The sequence below is a fragment of the Pelodiscus sinensis genome, chromosome 9 (assembly GCF_049634645.1).
Source record: "Pelodiscus sinensis isolate JC-2024 chromosome 9, ASM4963464v1, whole genome shotgun sequence".
NCBI lineage: Eukaryota > Metazoa > Chordata > Testudines > Trionychidae > Pelodiscus > Pelodiscus sinensis.
The window spans coordinates 53,123,776-53,138,008 of NC_134719.1; the positions used below are offsets into that span (position 1 = coordinate 53,123,776).

At 45.4% G+C, this 14,233-nt stretch overlaps 1 long non-coding RNA gene across 1 annotated transcript in view; it reads right to left on the minus strand.

Moving 5' to 3' along the window:
• Nucleotides 1–733: 733 nt before the first annotated feature.
• The window catches only part of LOC112544862 (uncharacterized), a 42,611-nt gene continuing 29,111 nt past the window's right edge, over nucleotides 734–14,233 (minus strand). Inside the window, exon 3 of the long non-coding RNA XR_012906129.1 lies at nucleotides 734–1,259. This is a non-coding gene — a long non-coding RNA (uncharacterized LOC112544862). The remainder of the gene's footprint in view (nucleotides 1,260–14,233) is intronic.

Here is a 14,233-nt window from a genome sequence, read left to right on the forward strand (position 1 = left end):
CCTGGCCTACTTCCTAAGAAGTACATCAACCACAAGGGGTACTTCTCGATGGTGCTACAAGTGCTCATGCATCACAAAGGCCATTTCACCAACATCAAGATGGGATGATAGGGAAAGGTGCATGATGCATGCATCTTTAGGAACTCTTGCCTCTTCAAAAAGATGCATGCTGGGATTTTTTTTTCCCAGACCAGAAAAATCAGAATTGGAGAGGTGGAAATGCCAATAGTCATCCATGGAGACTCAGACTACTGCTTGCTTTGATGGCTCATGAAGCCGTACTCAGGCAGCCTGGACTGCAGTAAGGAGCAGTTCAACTACAGACTGAGCAAGTGCAGAATAGTGGTGGAATGTGTTTGGGGGCATTTAAAAAGGAAAGCTTAGGAGTCTACTGACTAGGTTAGACCTCAGCAAACACAACATTCCCTTTGAAGTGGCAGCCTATTGTGTGCTACATAATATTTGTGAAAGCAAGGGGAAAGTTATCTGGCAGGTTGTGGATCTGAAGCAGACTGCCAAGCTAGAGATTTTGAGCAGACAGATATCAGGGCAAGAAGGAGAGCACAGTGCAGGTCAGTACAAATCAGAGAGACTTTGAAAAAAAGTTTTATGCATGGCCAGTTTTGAGAGTCTTGCACGTTGCTCTCAAACAGTTGCCCCTGCATTTGGCATGTTTGCCTGTAACCCCGTCCTCCCTTGCAATACAAACAATAAAGAAACTGTTGTTCAGAGATCATATGTTTTTATTTAGGGAGACAGCAGGGACAAAAAATGAGTCCACAGTGGGAACCAAAGCGGAAGGGGGATCAGAAATACAAGGATGACACAGGCTTTTGCTTCATGATGCCCTGGAGGTTGAGTGTGAGACTGTCCTCAAGTCCCTCCCATGTCTTAGGATCCCTGGGGGAGAAGGCTACAGAACTGGGTGAGGAGGGAAAGCTGGTTTGTGAAAGATTGGGGGAGTCTGTCCAGGTACATATCTAGACTGCCATGTGGTCCACCACAGACATCAAGAATGACAAGACAGTCTCCTGGTGCTTCTCTTTCAGTTCCCTGAATACTCCCCTTTCCTGATGCTCTGCTTGCATGTCCTCTAATAGTGTATTCCTCTGTTTGGTTATGTGCTCCCTCTCCAAGTGGGTGGATTACATTTGCTCCTTGAACCTGTCTTCCCCTGTCCATTTTTGCCTTCAGATTTGTGTCAGCTGGCAGCTAGCGGAGCTGGGAGAGTACACAGCAGGCTCCCTGCTGTTCTCGCTCTAACAAAAAATTACAATTTACACAAATTACAGAAGATATATTACTCTGTTAACGTACAGTGAAGGCATCTCTAAATACAATGGAAAGGTGTTCTGTGCTAGGCCAAAGTCATGCTTTAAAGTGGCCACTGTGCAGCAGGTACAACACAGAGTTCTCAAGGGAACATGGCCTCATCCAGTTTGGTGGCAGGCATGGTAGGGGGCTTGTCAGTGTACAATCCTACAGGTGGGAAGGGGGACAGGGTCCAATTGTACCACCAGGGCAGGGTGGCAGCTGATGTGGTGGCCTTCTGTGCCAGGTAGGGTATGTCTACACTACCACCCTAGTTCGAACTAGGGTGGTTAATGTAAGCAACTGAAGTTGCAAATGAAGCCTGGGATTTAAATATCCTGGGCTTCATCTGCATTTTGCCGGGCGCTGCCATTTTTAAAGCCCCGGTAGTTTGGACTCCATGCCCGCGGCTACATGCGGCACGGAGTAGGTAGTTCGGATTAGGCTCTCTAATCCAAACTACCGTTACTCCTCATGGAAGTCACATTGGTACAGAACTTGTGTCATGGCAATCAGGCCCAGGATCCTAAACTGTGTTTGAACATAGTTTCAGTGTGATCACAGCAAGTCTGATTTAGTACATGGTTGAACCATGCTTTTGGGGAAACAAGGCTGGTATTAAAAATGTCGACTCAGTCTGTATCACTCCTTTACCCTCCTCCACAGCTTCTAGGGTACACCTGCTTGCCACTTTCCACCTTCCCACAGGAGCTTGTGGATGGGAGAAGGGACAGGGTCCAGTCATGCTGGCCGTGAAAGGCAGTGGCTGACATTGTCTGCACACCCCACTTGCGGGAGGTATGTCTACACTACCCCACTAGTTCGAACTAGCGGGGTAATGTAGGCATACCGCACTTGCAAATGAAGCCCGGGATTTGAATTTCCCGGGCTTCATTTGCATAAGCGGGGAGCCGCCATTTTTAAAACCCCGCTGGTTCGAACCTCGTGCAGCGCGGCTACACGGGGCACGAACTAGGTAGTTTGAACTAGGCTTCCTAGTTCGAACTGCCGTTACTCCTCATTTCACGAGGAGTAACAGTAGTTCGAACTAGGAAGCCTAATTCGAACTACCTAGTTCATGCCCCGTGTAGCCGCGCTGCACGGGGTTTGAACCAGCGGGGTTTTAAAAATGGCGGCTCCCCGCTTATGCAAATGAAGCCCGGGAAATTCAAATCCCGGGCTTCATTTGCAAGTGCGGTATGCCTACATTACCCTCCTAGTTCGAACTTTTTCCGGAAAAGCTTCTGTGGCCAATGTAGACGCACTTTCCTGGAAAAAAGTCCCGATCGTCATTTTCGTGATCGGGGCTTTTTTCCGGAAAAGACTACTGTGCTATCTACACTGGCCCTTTTCCGGAACAGTTTTCCGGAAAAAGGACTTTTGCCCGAGTGGGAGCAGCATAGTTTTTCCGGAAAAGCAGCTGATTTCTTACAGTAAATTGTCACTGCTTTTCCGGAAATTCAAGGGGCCAGTGTAGACAGCTTGCAGCTTATTCCGGAAAAGCAGCTGCTTTTCCGGAATAAGTGGCCCACTGTAGACACAGCCAAGGCTCCGGCAGCAAGTGACCAGGTGCTAATCTTGTTGATGAATATCTTCCTCCCACTTCCACATCCTAGCTTGGAAACTCACCTGATGACAAGAACCTTATTGAGTTCTAATTAATATACTTTACAGACATGCAACCTAAATTCTCTGCCAGCTGCTAAATCCTCCCACACCACTGACAAATTGACATTCATAGGATTATACAAGACTGACCCCAAATTTTTCTGGAGTCTCCCAAAAACAAGCAGTGATAAAGTTTAGCTCCATTGCAAGCAGATATTATCCTGAAAACTCTTGCTAAACTTGTCAGCAAGTAACCTTTCCTCTCTCCTGTGAAATGAAGTGGAATTACAGTGAAATAATCTTATTTTAGAAAAATGCCATAAATGTGAGAACTTATTTTTTTTTCACACACAGAAAAGTAGGTGGTAGTTCACATTGAACTACAAACTTATTGACTCCCAAAGAAGAATGTGATTCATAGCTGCTTGAATTGGCTTTTGAAAATAAACATTTTCCATGGCAATATGACGGATTTCTCAAATGGACTTTTGTCAGTCATAATAGAACGATAGCAGATCGCTGAAGAGGATCTGGTGCCTATCAAAGAAAATGAGTGTTCTGGCCATGCTTTCTGTGTGAAACTGTGTTATACACTATAGTATATTAATTATATATTATATTATAAATATATATACACACAAACCGCTTAGCTCAGGGTCAAAAGATGCCAAATGTTCTTTTCATTTGTCTTCCTCAACTAGTATTTAAGAAAGATGAGCTCATTAAAACTGACCATGTTATATTTCTTCATTTCTAACCTCTCATTAAGCTGCAAATGCATCTATTACCACTACTAAGGTTTGTAAAGATTTGAGTATGGACTTCTGCTTCAGCTCCTAACATGAAATAGATGTCATAGCACCATTCAACTTCAAAGCCTATGTTCACTTAGCAAGGGACAGTGTGCCCAATTCTCCACTCTGTCACACCATTTTTTTAAACCAGCGTGACTCCAATGAAACAAATGAGTCACATTGGTACAGAACTTGTGTCATGGAGTGGGCAATCAGGCCCAGGATGCTAAACTGTGTTTGATCATAGTTTCAGTGTGATCACAGAAAGTCTGATTTAGTACATGGTTGAACCATGCTTTTGGGGAAACAAGGCTGGTATTAAAAATGTCAACTCAATCTGTATCACTCCTTTACCCTCCTCCACAGCTGCTAGGGTACACCTGCTTAGGTTCCTTTGCTCTCCACTTCCAGATGCTGCTTGTGGAAGGGGGTGCCCCTGAAGTTGCTCACATCATGCAGATGTGGTTCTCATCTGGATTGGGGAGGATGAAGGGGCAGGACAATAAAACTAGAAGAGGTCTTTAAAATTCAGCCTTCTCTCAATCTACTTTTATAGCCCATGCCTTTTCTAGTCTGTGAGTACACGGGGACCAAGACTGTAAACATGAAGAATATTCTAGTCATATCTGCCTTTTCTTAAATGTGTGAATTTGTTGCGGCTCATTTCAGCTTCTAATTTCTATGTAATGGTTTCAAGAAGATAATAAGGATAAAAAAAGGGTATGGAAATGAATTCTCTCCCTCCCTCCGCTTTACTTTTTTAATACATTCCTTGTGACCCCCATAATTTAAGGCCATCCTAGATAAATTACTTCTCATGTAACAATTATTGCCATATTTATTCAAGAAAGTTTCACTCTCAAATGACAAGCCTTTTGTCCTTTTTTAGTGCAAGATTGATAGAAAAAGCTACATTATATTCTGTTATTCTTTTGGTAAATTATTTTAAGTTGCTATGGGTCTATCTCATGAAGAGTTCTTAGAACTGATACTGCAAGTCGTTTAGTATTTAAATGAATCTTTGAGGAGTCCTGATTTTCCATGAAATCATTCTGGAGAATTAGATTTTCCTATTGAAAATTGTTTGTTTAATACCTTCCTAAGTTAAGCATTACTGTGCTATGGCAGTTGCAAAGTAAATCTCAGTCCAGTTATTGGATAGGTGAAGAACATAGCAGAAGTAGCAAATCTATTTTTGCTTAGCTATAATGCTTAATAGGACCAGCATAAATATTTTAGTTTATGAAGTTCTGTGCACAAAACTTATTACTACTTGCCTGTCATACTGCTAATTTTTCACCCTTCAATAGCATTTAATTTAAAAATGCCTGAGGTTATGATTTCAGCAGTATGCTACAGCTCGTCTTACAAGTTCCAAAAAACGACCTTTACTCAATGTGGGCAACACTGCAATTAAAGGCAGCAAAAGGAACAATGAGCAATATAAAAAAATTACTATCTTTTAAAAGGAAATCTAAATTACTGTGCTGGCAAAAAAAATGCACTTCCAGTTATAAAATGTCAAAACAGTTTTAGGATTAGAACTTCATCTGTTCGTAGCAAACACACATATTTTTAAAGATGTGCTAATTAAAGATTTCACTTGTCTTCAGTCCACATCACCAGGAATATTTTCTGACAGATGGCTGAAATGCATACCCATCATGATCACACATCTATGAGCCACGTTCTACACCACTGAACAGTCACTCACTTAGTACCAGTAAATGCTTGTGGCTAGTTTGCAATCCCAGAGTGAACATTAAGAACTCACATGCGAAAGAAGTATAGAGTCATGATTTAATTAAATAACTGGTTTTAAATAATTGTGCTTGTAGCAAAATATGCTGTGTGAGGAAAGATTAGTTTATATAACATTTGAGTGGTCAGAATGCCTCATAATTAATGCTTCAGAGGGACAGCCAAGTTAATCTGTAACAGGAAAAACTTAAAAAACAACAAATAGTCTAGTAGCACCTTAAAGACTAACAAATCATGTAGATGGTATCATGAGCTTTCATGGGCACAACCCACTTCAGAAGACCCAATCTGCAGCTTTGGACTATGGTGTTCCCCTTTCCACTAGGTTCAGGCCTCTCTTTTGAGTGTGGGGCCTAGTGATTTGCAATTTTCTCTGGGCATTGTTCAGCTGTGGCATTGACCTCATTTGATAACCAATACAGCAGTAAGGGGGCTTTGGGATCTTGTTCCTACCAAATGTGGGACAAAGAGCCTGCTCCTCTGAAGGAATTTCTTCAGTGGGAGTCAGCCTTTCTTAAGTGGATCTATCCAGTCCTGTTGCAGAAGGTACATGCAGGGAGATGATGAGTCTGTAGATGGGAAAAACCAAGCTGTATGCCTCTCAAAGATAAAGACAAAATACTAATGATACTGGGAGTTTCCATTTTTTACACCCACTGTGAAATTTAAGAGGAGGTGCTCAGTACTATCTTGAAATCATTCTCTGTTTCTCTCAAGTCGGGCACCCAAAAATAGAGACTCCCAAACTTAACTAGCCAGGCCCAGTTTCTGGCTGGAGATGGCTACATATATTATATGCAAGAGCCTTTAAACATGCCAATAGCACTAGAGAGGAGGACAGATTGTGCCTTTAGAGAGCTGTACCCAGTGAGAAATGTTATGGTCGAGATTGGAACTCATGAGAAATGTAGGAGTTTTTACTGAGTTTGGCTTTGAGGTTGCTGTTGTTTGTTGAACCTGAAATTAAAAGCAAAATACAGAAGAACCAAAATTAGAAATAAAGCCTAATGTAAGCCAAAAAGAAACAGTTTTGCTTCTGGGTTCTAATTCCCAGTTATGCGGCTTACTCTCTCTATGATCATGAGCAACTTAATTCCTCTCTGAACCTCTTTTTCCCCTTCAGTAACACATGTAACAAGCCTTATCTTCCTCATGTGAATGTTTCAGATCTTAAATACTGGATATTTGTGTAACATATACACAGGTTACTAAGGGACTTGTATCTTTTGTCTCACAAATGAGGAATGAATCCATTACTATTTATATACAGTAACACCTAGGTGCCCAAACTAAAAATAGTGATGTGCTAGGTGTTGTACAAAACATGGGGAGAGAATGTCTCTTCCCCAACTGAGCCACAGACATGTAAAACAACTTAATAGCATGTTAGTAGTAAGACCAGGAATTATCTCTTCTTCCCCTAAGTATTAATTAAGTGTTCTGCACGCTGGATTACACTACTCCCCCAGGCTACATAGTTCATACAGTATATCCTTACAAGAGGGAACTCAAAACCTGGCTTGTCACATTTGAGTGGAACGGAATCTTGGTTGTAAGATACATGCTCCATAGTGTTTTCATCCTTGGCTGTTTCCTATAGACTTGAATAAATCATTGAGATCAAGCTGGATGGTGGAGACTTTCTTTTGGCCATTAAACTCTTTGGTTGCGTCTAGACTTGCTAGCTGTCTACACTGGCCACTTTGAATTTGAACACTGACGATCTAATGTAAGATTGGCAGTGTCCTTCTGCAAATACAATGACTCTCCCGTTCGGGAAAAAGCCCTCTTGTGCAAATGCTGGATGGCGCTAAAGGCTGCAGGTGGCAGGCATCGGACCTAAGGTGCACGGAGTGGCCCCTGCAGCGTGGCGGGTTACTTTTTGATTTTCACAGCCTGAGCTCAGGCCCGATTGGGTCCAAAAATACCTGACAACCTTCTCCTGGTTGAAAGGTTATCCCATGCAAAGTTTGGTTAGAATCATAGAACTGGAAGAGACCTCAGAAGGTCATCAAGTCCAGCCCCCTGCTCTTGGCAGGACCAGTTCCAACTAAATCAACCCGGCCAGGGCTTGGTCAAGCCAATACATAAACACCTCCAGGGTTGGAGATTCCACTACTTCCCTAGGTAACCTATTCCAGTGCTTCACCGCCCTCCTAGTTAAATAGTTTTTCCTAATATCCAACCTGGACATCTCCCACCACAACTTGAGACCATTGCTCCTTGTTCTACCATCCGTCACTACTGAGAACAGCCTCTCTCCATCCTCTTTGGAACCTCCCTTCAGGAAGTTGAAGGCTGCTGTCAAATCCTCCCTCACTCTTCACTTCTGCAGACTATACAGACCCAAGTCCCTCAGCCTCGCCTCATAAGTCATATGCTCCAGCCCTCTAATCATTTTGGCTGCCCTCCGCTGGACCCTCTCCAATGCGTCCACATTCTTTTTGTAGTGGGGGGGGGCCCAGAACTGGACACAATACTCCAGATGTGGCCTCACCAAAGCTGAATAAAGGGGAATAATGACATCTCTGGATCTGCTGGCAATGCTCCTCTTAATGCAACCTAATATGCCATTAGCCTTCTTGGCTACAAGGGCACACTGTTGACTCATATCCAGCTCCTCATCCACTATAACCCCCAGGTCCTTTTCTGCAGAACTGCTACTTAACCGGTTGGTCCCCAGCTTGTAACTATGCTTGGGATTCTTCCATCCCAAATGCAGGACTCTACACTTGTCCTTGTTGAACCTCATCAGATTTCTTGTGGCCCAATCCTCCAATTTGTCTAAGTCATTCTGTATCCTATCTCTGCGCTTAAGCGTATCTACCTCTCCCCCCAGCTTAGTGTCATCCGCAAACTTGATGAGGGTACAATCCATCCACTCATCCAGATCATTAATAAAGGTATTGAACAAAACCGGTCCTAGAACCGAACCTTGGGGCACTCCACTAGAAACCGACCACCATCCTGAAATCGAGCCATTGATCACTACCCGCTGGGCCCGGCCTTCTAGCCATCTTTCTATCCATCTTACCGTCCATTTATCTAATCCACATTCCCTTAACTTGCTGTCAAGAATATTGTGGGCGACCATATCAAAAGCCTTGCTAAAGTCAAAGTATATAACATCCACTGACTTCCCCATGTCCACCGAGCAAGTTACTTCATCATAGAAACTAATCAGATTGGTCAGGCACGACTTGCCCTTCATGAATCCATGCTGTCTATTCCTAATCACTTTCCTCTCATCCAAGTGCCTCAAAATGGATTCCTTAAGGATCCCTTCCATGATTTTTCTAGGAACCGAAGTAAGACTGACCGGCCTATAGTTCCCTGGATCATCCTTCTTCCCTTTTTTGAAGATGGGCACTACATTTGCTTTTTTCCAATCATCCGGGATTTCTCCCAATCTCCACGACTTTTCAAAGATAATAGCCAAAGGCTCCTCAATGACATTTGCCAACTCCCTCGGTACCCTCGGATGCATTAAGTCCGGACCCATGGATTTGTGTATGTTTAGCTTTTCTAAATTGTTCCTAACCTGGTCTTTACCCACCACGGGCTGTCCATCTTCATCCCATCTTGCATCACTTAGCGCAGAAGTCCAGGAGCCAGTCTTGTCCGTGAATAAAGAGGCAAAGAACGCATTGAGTACATCAGCTTTCCCCACATCATCTGTCACTAGGTTACCTCCTTCATCCATTAGGGGCCGCACACCCTCTCTGATCACCTTCTTCTTGTTAACATGCCTGTAGAAACCTTTCTTGTTATCTTTCATATCCTTAGCCAGTCGCAATTCCATTTGCGCTTTCGCCTTCCTGATAACCCCCCGGCATTCTCGAGCATTCTTGAGCTATACATTTAAACTCCTTCCTGGTTATTTGTCCAAGTTTCCACTTTTTGTAAGCTTCCTTTTTGTGCTTAAGTTCACCAAGGATTTCTCCTGTAAGCCAATCCAGTCTCCTACCATGTTTTCCTCTCTTGATATACGTCGGGATGGTTTCTTTCTGTGCCTTCAATAAGGCTTCTTTAAAATACTGCCAGCTGTCCTGGACTCCTTTCCCCTTCATGTTAGCATCCCATAGGATTCTGCCCATCAGATCTCTCAGGGAGTCAAAATCTGCTTTTCTGATGTCCAAAGTGTGTATTTTACTACTCTCTTTTCTTCCTTTGGTCAGGATCCTGAAATCTACCATCTCATGATCACTGCTTCCCAGGTTGTCACCCACCTCCACTTCCCGTATTAGTTCCTCCCTGTTCGTGAGCAGAAGGTCAAGCTGCGCATGGCCCCTGGTCGGATCCTTCAGCACTTGTGTCAAGAAGTTATCCCCAACATTCTTCAAAAACTTCCTGGATTGCCTGTGTACTGCCGTATTGGTTTCCCAACAGATGTCAGGGTGATTAAAGTCCCCCATGAGAACCAGGGCCTGCGATCCGGAAGCTACGCTCAGTTGTCCGAAGAAAGCCTCATCTACCTCATCCACCTGTTTCGGTGGCCTGTAGCAGAGACCAACCACAACATCACTGCTGTTGTTTGCTCCTTTAAACTTAACCCATAGACTTTCAACAGGTTTTTCTCACTCTTCATACTGGAGTTCAGAGCAATCGTAGTGCTCTCTTACATATAGTGCAACTCTTCCTCCTTTTCTCCCCTGCCTGTTGTTCCTGAACAGTCTGTACCCTTCCAAGACAGCGCTCCAGTCATGCGAGTCATCCCACCAAGTCTCTGTTATCCCAATTAAATCATATTTCTTGGTCTGGGCCAGGGCCTCCAGTTCTTCCTGTTTGTTGCCCAGGCTTCTCGCATTAGTGTACAAACACTTCAGGTAACCAGTTGATTGTCCTATCTCCTCCATTCGAAACATGGGTCCTCCTTTTTTGCCCCTTGCTCTCTGCATTTCTTCCAACTTTCCCTCTCTCCTCAGGGTTTTGGTCATTGTCCCCCGACGAACCTAGTTTAAAGCCCTCCTCACTAGGTTTGCAAGCCAGCCCGCGAAGATGCTCCTTCCTCTCTTCGTTAGGTAAATCCCATCTCCTCCTAACAATTCTTGTGCCCGGAACAAAGTCCCATGGTCGAAGAAACCAAAGCCCTCTCTGTGACACCATCTGCGCAACCATGCATTTACGTCCTCAATTCGACGATCCCTGCCCAGTCCTTTCCCTTCAACAGGGAGGATGGACGAGAATATCACTTGCGCTCCGAATTCTTGGATCCTTCTTCCCAGCGCTACATAATTCGCAGTAACACGCTCAAGGTCATTCTTGGCCGTATCATTAGTTCCCACGTGGAGAAGCAGGAAGGGGTAGCGATCTGAAGGTTTGATCAGCTTGGTAAGCCTCTCAGGGTATGTCTACACTACAGCGCTAATTCAAACTAACTTAGTTTGAATTAGTTAATTCGAACTAAGCTAATTCGAACTAACGCATCCAAACTAAAAAACTAGTTCGAATTAGCATTTTGCTAATTCGAACTAGCATGTCCACACAGAGTGGACCCTGAACCGGGATTAAGGCTGGTCGGAAGCAGTGCTGGCAGGGCATCAGAATAGGACTTAGAGCATGGAGCTTCTGTCTCAGGCTAGCCGAGGGCTGTGCTTAAAGGGACCCGACCCCCACCCCGGACAGACAGTTCTCAGGGGTGCTCTGCTTGCTAAGCAGTCCTGGCTTGGATTGCCTGGAGTACCCACACTGGGCACATCACAGCACTTGGCCATCAGACTGGCTGCACTTGCCGCAGGCTGCCAACTGGGGAGAAGGAGCAATTGGGGGGCTGCAGGAGAGGTTCCACCCCCAGAAGCCCGCAGAACCAGCCCAGTCTTCCCCATCGGGGGCTCGTTCCCCATTCCTCTCTCACCTCCTTCCACTTACCCCTCCCGAGCCCCCCTTCCTGATTTACAAAATAAAGGACAATTGTGTTAAAAAATAGAATCTCTCTTTATTGAACAAAACTCGGTGAGACTGGGAAAAGGAGGTGGGAGAGGAGAAGAGAGAGGGTGGGAGAAGGGAGGGCAACTACAATGATGAGGGGTTTGGAAAACGTCCCATATGAAGAGAGGCTAAAGAGACTGGGACTTTTCAGCTTAGAAAAGAGGAGATGAAGGGGGGATATGATAGAGGTCTATAAAAGCACAAGTGGGGTGGAGAGGGTGCATACAGAAAAGTTCTTCATTAGTTCCCATAATAGAAGGACTAGAGGACACCAAAGGAAAGGAATGGGTAGCAGGCTTCAAACTAATAACAGAAAGTTTTTCTTCACGAAGCAAATAGTCAACCTGTGGAACTCCTTGCTGCAGGAGGCCATGAAGGCTAGAACTAGAACAGAGTTTAAAGAGAAGTGAGATAAAGTGATGGAGGTTGGGTCCATGGAGTGGTATTATCCAGGGGGTGGGAGTGGTGTCCCTGCCCAAAGTTTGTGGAAGGCTGTAGAGGGATGGCATGAGACAAATGGCTTGGTCACTGTCTTCGGTCCATCCCCTCCAGGGTTCCTAGTGTTGGCCGCTGTCGGCAGACAGGCTACTGGGCTAGATGGACCTTTGGTCTGACCCAATACGGCCATTGTAAGGTCAGGGCTCAGGGTCGGGGGTCTCAGTGGACCACCTTGATTTTCATGCACACCTGCTCCTGGGTGGCCAGGCTGGCAGCTCTCCTGCCCTAGATGGCCACTTTCCTGTGCCTAGTGCGGAGGTCGTGGATGAGGTCCACGATGTCCGCACTAGCCCAGGCGGGTGCCCGCCTCTTGTGATCACGGGCATGCTCCTGGGAGTCGCCAGCCTGGTCCCGGGAAGAGGGGGAGGGCATCGGGTGGCTGGCTCGAGCCGTGCCAGGTGCAGGGTCTGCTGGCTGGGTGCTGGCAGGCTTGCACCTGGCACGGGCACCGTAGCCAGCCCGTGCCCCTTTAAGGGGTCCGGGGCTGGAAGGTGGGCAGACGAGTTTCCCTGGTGTTGGCCAGAGTGGCCACCAGGGAAAGCTGGGAAGGGCTAGCCTCCCACTAGTTCGAATTAAGTGGCTACACTGCCCTTAATTCGTACTAGTAAGTTCCAACTAGGCTTAGTCCTCGTGGAATGAGGTTTACCTAGCTCGAACTAAGCGCTCCGCTAGTTCGAATTAAGTTCGAACTAGCGGAGCGCTAGTGTAGCGCCTATCAAAGTTAATTCGAACTAACGTCCGTTAGTTCGAATTAACTTTGTAGTGTAGACATACCCTTAGTGACATCCTGAATGCGAGCTCCCGGTAAGCGGCACACCTCTCGAGATTCCAGGTCCGGACGGCAGAGGGATTGCTCAGTCACTCTTAGGAGGGAGTCCCCGACCACCACCACCCGTCATTTTCTTTTGGGTATGGTGGCTGTGGAACCCCCATCCCTAGGACTACGCATCCCATGCCTTCCAGTAGATGGTGTTCCCTTCTGGTTTCTTCCTTGTGAGGTCCCTTCCAGAGCTTTTAGCACTGCAGAGCCTGTGGAGAGAGCTTGAAAGTGATTACTTACCTCTATAGTATCGGGGGATTCCCGTGCTGGCCTTTTTACCCTTTTGGAAGTTACATGCTGCCAGTTCTCTTCTTGGTCACGTATTGCCCTCTCTGGCTCCTCTGCCTGCCATGCTTGAAGGATTAAATGCTGACTTCTATCGAAGAAGTCTTCATCCTCTCTGATCGAGCGTAGGGTCGACACTTGGGCCTCTAGTCCTCTAATTTTTTCTTCCAAAATGTCGACCAGCTTGCACTTCGTGCAGATGAAATCCGTTCTTTCTTCTGGGAGGAAGACAAACATGGCACATGCTGTGCAAGAAACAACAGCAGACCCATCACCATCCTTCACTGCTGTCCTGGAGAAGGGATTTAAAAAGAAAGGCAAGAGAACCTCGCCCTCTTCCCAGCTCCCTTTCTAAACTCCCTGTTAGCACTCACCTGTTCGGAAGCTCCTTGGTCCCTGCCTTATAAAGCCCTGGAGAGCCTGAAAGTCCCTCCCCCTACCAAGGCTCAGCCAATCAGCAGAGGCTTCTAGAATTCAAACTTTAATTAGAAGCCAACAGTTTCCACCTGCCAATCACAGCACAAACTCCATCAAGGGGAGGGGGAGGGTTAAGGGGAAGTGGTTAAAAAAAATAAGCCTCACTCTCAAACACAGGGGGAAATAAATAAATAAACAAACAAAAAAGAACACACACCAACCCTCACTCACAAACACAAGCTCAGCACACAGCAAGAAAGCCCCAAACACAACACACACTTCCCTCAAGAGTCCTGTATCTGCTTCTCCTCTACCTGGAAAACTCCCTCTCTAAAGCCTCACTCAAACAGGAAGAAGAAAAAAAACCCCACCACCACACACCTACAAACACAAGTTCAGCACACAGCAAGAAAGCCCCAAACACAACTCACACTTCCCTCAAGAGTCTTGTATCTGCTTCTCCTTTACCTGGAGAACTCCCTCTCTAAACTCCCTGTTAGCACTCACCTGTTCGTTGGTTGTGGTAGCTTTCACTGTGTCCAAGTTATTAGTACACAAACTTATAAACATTCTCCTTTATATATTAGATTAGCCTACTAAGGACTTTCTCATTCACCAAGTTCTCTATATTGTCCAGCAGCACACACTGACTATATTACACACACTCGGTGGTGTTATATATTTGCGCATGTTAGAGGTGATATTTCTCATCATTTTGAACATTCTCTTTTAAGATACAGCAGTCTTGGGTTATGGTGGGCATGAGTGGCAAGCAGCATATGAATGCAAAATATTTCATCCAGGAAGGATG